We start from the raw sequence: 6,321 nt of genomic DNA, 5'->3' as shown, positions 1-6,321 counted from the left end.
AAGCAGTGGAGCGCGCACACACTCGGAGGCACCCACGAGAAAAAAATAAACAAGTGGAGCCCCCAAAAACCGGGCCGCGTCAGACCCAGCCCCCACCTCCTCTTCCTCCTCGGCACCGCCCAACTCCGCAAAGCTCACCAGCGCCGCCGACGGCCCCTCCCGCAGCACCACTCACTTCACACCGCCCTTCCCCGCCACCGCGCCACGCAGCCCTCCGCGCAGGCGCACGGCGCACTCGCTCGCGGCCCCGCCTCGCCCGCGGCCTCCGCGCAATCGCACTGGACTCGGTTCTCCCGCCGCCGCCGCCGCGTCACTGCCTTCGCGCAGGTGCGGCTGCCTCTCTCGCCACTTCCACTGCGCCGAATCTTCGCGGCTGCGCAGGTGGCGCCCCTGAGGCTCCCAGGGTTTGCTGCGCTGGGGAAGCTCCCATTACGCAGAGCGCGCGTAGGCAGCGCTGACCTTCTCGCTTCCCAGCTTCCCGGGTCCGGGGCGCTGCGCAGACGTGGTTGTGCTCTTTCCGCCTTGCTTTTGTTTTCTTGGGTTCAGTCCCTGGTTTTGCAAGTAGTTCCTCGTTCCCGGTAAGCGGGAAACGGGGACTGCGTTACCCATGTTTGAAACTGGGTTTACACGTTTGGAAAGCAAGAAGGGGTTACTCTGCTGGAACAGTTTGACGTTGCACGTAAGGGGTTTTATACCTTACGGTTCCACAAGGTTGGTTGCCAAGTGTCCCTGGATGAAATAAGTTAAAGTGGGCCCTGGGAGGGTCAGCAGTAATAATATTTTACATGGGTACCGTTGTCTGCCTTCTATAGAGCGCTTTCACATATGTTACATCTTCCATTCTGTGGATACTGCTTTTCCACAGTGCATTTTGAACAACAACAAGAAAAATACCTTCATTATATATTGCTTAATCATCCTACCTTGTAATTGTTTTTGCATTTATCTCCTACACTCGACCGTGAGCTCCTACACGGTAAACCCAATTTATCTTTGTGCCTGCAGCTCCCACCGTATCTGGTATGTAGAAGAGAGGGACAAAGAAACGCGGAGGCTCAGGAAGGTTGGTTGCCCACCTCTTCTTTCCACCACAGAATTCTGCCTCTAGAAAAGCAGGGGGAAGAGTAGCCACGCAAAGGATCTAGGTAAGCCAGAGTTTTTGGCCTGTTCTCAGAAGTGGTCAGACCAAAAGTCTTCACTCATTCCTCAGGTGTTTGTCCAGAAACTCACAAACAAGATGCTGTCTCAAGCTCAAGGCAGTGCTTCTCCCACTCACATATCACTAATAATAGCTAACATTTTTGAGATCCCTGTATGTGCTCTGGCACTGTTTTAAATGTTATAGTACATATGTTATTTCATTTAATCCTTACACCAGCCCTGTGAGGTAGGTACTATTATTATCTCTACTTTGTAGATGGAATTTATTGAAGCACAGTATGGTTAAATACCTAGCCCCAAGTAAATGGCAGATCTGGGATTCAAACCCAGGCATCCTAGTGCAAGAGTCTGCACTCAACGATTGTGATATACTCCCTCTCAGTGTACGTGAACTGAGATGCTTAAATATGCATGTGTTACAACATAAATGTCGAGAACAGAAATCATACTTTTTTGGGGAAAAAGCATTATCCAATCAAGTGCTTTATGATGGTTCAGATGACTTACAGAGATAGGATTTCCTGATCCCTCTTTTTCCAGCTTTCTCTCCATTTCAAGATTTAGCTTGTGGATTGGTGGTGAACACAGAACAGGTGACAAGCTATGGTGGTGATCCTGTCTGGAGTAGTTTTCACAGACTCTTATTGCCACCAGTTCATCTTAGGGCCTTTATAGGTGAAGAAATGGATCCTCATCAAACTCTTTTGTTAATGACCATTTATTTATACCCTGCTTTTTTCCAGAAGAAGGGATTTAAAGTAACTTACGTAAATACATGAAGTAGGATAAATTAAAAATATGTACAGAGAAAAAGAGCACAAAAGAAAACCAAGAGTGGGAAAGATAAGATAAAACCAGCAGTATTGTATGTAAAATGCATGGTGTAAGGTCCTATGGTTTGCTAGGGATAAGTCACAAATATGATTCTAAGCTTTCTAGCAACCAAGGAAAATTGCAACCAATGAGTAGCAAGTGGAGTAAGTGTTCTGGCTGAGCTGGAACTGAGACTTGAATAGACCAGCTTGTGGAGTTGGATGCCACTTTCCCAAATCTCTTCCATGAGCCTCTAAAAGAGTACCAGAATGTTTAGAACACTTAAGGTGTCTTCTTATCCTCCAATTTTCATGGGGCCCATGAACCCCGTGAGAAAGAACTTTGAACCCTGTCCTCCATTAGGGTTTATATATATTCAGATATGTTTAAGGGACAAGGGACACTCAAAGGAAACTGGATTGCACAGAGAGAAAGTGAGCATCTTAGAGAAAATCACCCCAAGTGGAGGAGGGCAGAGAGAGGCCAGTCTCAGCAGAGTTCTGGGAGTCAGAAGAGCTCAGAGGGTGGTTCTGAGTACCGTCTGGTACTGCCTGCAGCTGGAGATGCCCCTTCACCCCCACCCCACCAGGTTTTCTAGTGCCTTCGAATCCTGGGTAAGAAGGGACTATTATAAAAATGAAAGAGCTCTATCACTAGGGGCCCAACCAACTTTCCTGTGGGATCCCCCTCCAAAAATATTATGTAAGAATTCAGAATCAGATGTCTTCAGATTTTGAAGTTTAGTGCATATACTATGTATTACTTAACACCCCAGCAGCTTCTGGGGCAGCTCACTATAAACTGAAGCATTATTTTTTTTTTAAAGAAAATCATATGAATATCCATGTCATGTAAGGTAAATAAAGACTGCATTTTGCCTCATATCAGTTCAAGTCAGAGTTGCCATTAAAGCAGCCTCCCCCCCCAGAATAAAACGTATTTATTGAAGGAAATTGGAAAACAAAGAAAAAATATAAAAATCACCTATAATTTCACCAGCCATAGCTAACCACTTTTCTGTTTTATTTCTGAATATATATTTATACATTTTATATCATATATAATATAATTATATTATAAATATATTTATTTATATAGACATATATATGTCTATATAAATTTACACCAAGGAAGTAGAGCATTCTTATGAAACTTTTCGTAAGCCAAAATGTCAAAAAGCAAAGAAGCAATTACCCTAGGACACATCTTGCTAACAGGTGTACAAAATAAATCAAGATAAAGCACAGATGCTCACAGACACAGTTCAAAGTTGTGGCAGCCTGATGCTGAGATGCTGAGTATAGTTCCTAGAGAAGGAACTTGGCGGTGCTTGATGTGTGCATTTCCTCTGTAATGGCTTGCTGCAGAACTAACGCTAAACACTATTTTTACTTTTCGCCTTTTTTTGTAACAGTGAAAATCCTCTTTGGATTTCTTTTGGTTAGCGGAAAAAGATACTCACGTAGGTCTTTCATAAAAGCAAAGTTGCATACAGTGGACTTTCTAAAGGCAGGCAATAGATAGATAGATGTCTACCCATTTTGTAAAATTGGGATCATTCTTCACTTCCATTTCATCCTACTTGGTTATGTGAGTTTTCGTGTCACATTTATGTGAATCTCAGTCTTCAAAGTTTATTTAGACCTTAAAATGTGGATAAGAGGTTGAGGGCAGAGGAAGAGGTAAGAGGTGGAGATCCAGAGGTCAGAGGAGACAGTGCTACAGGCAGCAGCCAGCAATAGAGGCAGTCAGAGCCACCGTGAGGTTCAAGGGTAAGCGGGTACCAAAGAGACAGAAGCCTCACTTGACAGATACTGACTCTCAGGAAGTTCTTGGCCTGAGTGTGAGCAGTGGTCCGTGGGCAGAATGGGGGTTGTCAGTTAGGGAAGTCAGCAGCTTGGAAGCAGGACACGAGAAGGCTGCCATTGGTGTAGGAGCAATGTGTGGTGGGCGGCAGCTCTGTAGAGCACCTGAGCCTGGAGACCAGCAGGCTTTAGAGCAGAGGACTGGCAGGGAGTGGTTCTGATTGCATGTAGGAAACTGCCTCCCTCTCTTTCTGGACATGTGGCAAGACTTAGGAAAAGGATCAGGCTAAGGTCCTGCTCCTGATGAGACCAGGATTGTTAATCCAAGAGACTAAAGGGCAAACTATTAGCTAGACTCCCAACCCAGTGTGGCTTTAGATAGTGGTGTGTGGGAGCCAGCTTACACTGGCTCACGAGAGCCAGTTGTTAAACGTTCAGGGAATTTTGCAAGCCAAAATTCATTATTTAAAAAGTAAATTATATAGGCTTACAAATAAATATAACAAAAACAAAGGTAATTATTGCTCAAGATTCATCACATTCTATTTATGTTGCTACATTTTACTATTATGTATAGTCTAAAGGTTGTTAACATGTACTGTATCTGTATGGTGGAAATACTATATAATGAAATGCTGCTATGCAGATCTTTCCAGCTCTACCTTCAGTGATATTATATTTGCCATAGTGAGAGCAGTATTTACACCAAGGAAATTAGCACATGTTACAAATCTATCAGCTTTTTCCACCAGAAAGCTGGTTGTTAAACATTTACCAGCATACCACTGGGCTTAGGGAGGCATAACATGCATGTTAATATCCTTGGGTAATTCCAGAAGTGTCTGTGGAGGGAAATTGGACTTCCTGATTGTAAAGGACTTGGGGAATCATGATCTAGGGTCTTAATAAAATCATGATTTTATTTGTACTTACTGACAGGAAATACCTGGGCCAGACTAGTGCTCAGAGGAACCCAGCTATCACTGTGCTGATTTCAGAAAGATGTCCCTATGGCGTGTCCTCAAAGAAGGCACTTTGGAACACAGTGAACAGCAGCCTCGTGATTCCTTTCAGTAAACACAGCACAGACTTTCATAGGGATGTTTTATATGCCTCTTGATATTAGCCAGTGACCAATATGGTGTGAAAGTGAATAGGTTTAGGTAGCAAAGTGTGAAGGTTGTGATAGTGATATATAGCTCTTTGCTGCCTTGAGTAATCCAGGATAACTTATAAATGAATGAATCAACATTCATCAGGCTGTCCTTCCATGAATATGATTCCTCTTAATCAAGTCTTTAATAGTCTTAAGTGGCAGTAAGTTCTAAATTTTACTAGATATACCTTGAGGGCAGCCATTCCGTATATCAAATGTCATAGACTTTTGTAGTCAGCTTAATTCAAGGATACTGAGAAACCAGACAAGGACACATGCATCAGTAGGAGGCCACCCCTGTCAGTACAGAGCCAGACCTGGTATACACCGAGGCAGGGCCAAGAATTTTGCTTAGGATTTACTTTTGGTTTCATTTCAATACACATATGAGAGAATAATCAAGCACCAGAGTGATCAGCTAAGCCATAAGGCATGTCCTCAGTCATTTTAGCCCCCCAAATTATAAAGCCAGGTATAACCAAATACCTCTTCCCCTGCCCTTGGCCAAAACCCTCCCCCTTCCTCCAGTTCTGACACCCCCAACTCTCTCTCTCTCTCTCTGTCTCTCTCTGTCTCTCTGTCTCTCTGTCTCTCTCTCAGTGGAACATTGTCTCTTAAGGAAACTCTCTGGTGTATGCTTCAAGATAAAATGATCACAAAATAAATGCCAAGGTTAGCGTGGGGTTTCTGTCCAGACCGGCTGCACCATGTCGAAGGTTTCCTTTAAGATCACACTGACGTCGGACCCGCAGCTGCCGTACAAAGTACTCAGTGTTCCCGAAAGTACACCTTTTACAGCAGTCTTAAAGTTTGCAGCAGAAGAATTTAAAGTTCCTGCAGCAACAGGTGCAGTTATTACCAATGATGGAATAGGACTAAATCCTGGACAGACTGTTGGAAATGTTTTTCTAAAGCACGGTTCAGAACTGCGAATAATTCCTAGAGATCGTGTTGGAAGTTGTTAATATCTGCTGCTTGGAACATAAAATCCCCTTCCAGAATAAATATTGGTATTTTTATTGTTGTAAAATTGGAGTCAGGCATTTGAAATCCTATGAAAACACCAATAGTTGATGAAGTAATGAAAGGTAACTCTCTGTCCCTTCTTGTTCACACTCTTCACGTGAAGAGGGGACACTTCTCTGTTGAGGGTGTCATCACCATAGAAGATCACATTACTACCTCACAGCACACACAGGTGGTTCGTTGAGGGTAAATGGATTATCCACCTGTATCATAACTGGAGGATGCTTCTGATCATTCTTTCTGAGAACATTTGGAAAATTAAAATTTACTGAATCTTCCTATTTGTCTTTGAGTTAAAAATGTAAAAATTTATCAATCCATACGTGGCAGTTTGCTTGATAGCATCTGACTTGCAGACAC

The 6,321-nt window shown here is 43.4% G+C and overlaps 1 protein-coding gene and 1 pseudogene across 2 annotated transcripts in view; one reads left to right on the top strand and one right to left on the bottom strand.

Moving 5' to 3' along the window:
• The window catches only part of PPP1CB (protein phosphatase 1 catalytic subunit beta), a 37,730-nt gene extending 37,444 nt beyond the window's left edge, over positions 1 to 286 (bottom strand). The window contains exon 1 of one of the 2 annotated variants that reach the window (XM_024731522.1): positions 139 to 286. The gene's annotated coding sequence lies outside the window, so the exon portion shown is untranslated. Of the gene's footprint in view, positions 1 to 96 lie in introns of both variants that reach the window. The other variant, XM_024731523.1, reaches the window with a different exon arrangement.
• Positions 287 to 5,619: 5,333 nt separating this feature from the next.
• Positions 5,620 to 5,932, top strand: LOC112390565 (ubiquitin-fold modifier 1 pseudogene; annotated as a pseudogene).
• The last annotated feature ends 389 nt before the right edge of the window (positions 5,933 to 6,321 follow it).

This window comes from Neophocaena asiaeorientalis, unplaced genomic scaffold, assembly GCF_003031525.2.
Source record: "Neophocaena asiaeorientalis asiaeorientalis breed wild unplaced genomic scaffold, Neophocaena_asiaeorientalis_V1.1 scaffold689, whole genome shotgun sequence".
NCBI lineage: Eukaryota > Metazoa > Chordata > Mammalia > Artiodactyla > Phocoenidae > Neophocaena > Neophocaena asiaeorientalis.
This window is presented reverse-complemented; position numbering and strand designations above follow the sequence as displayed.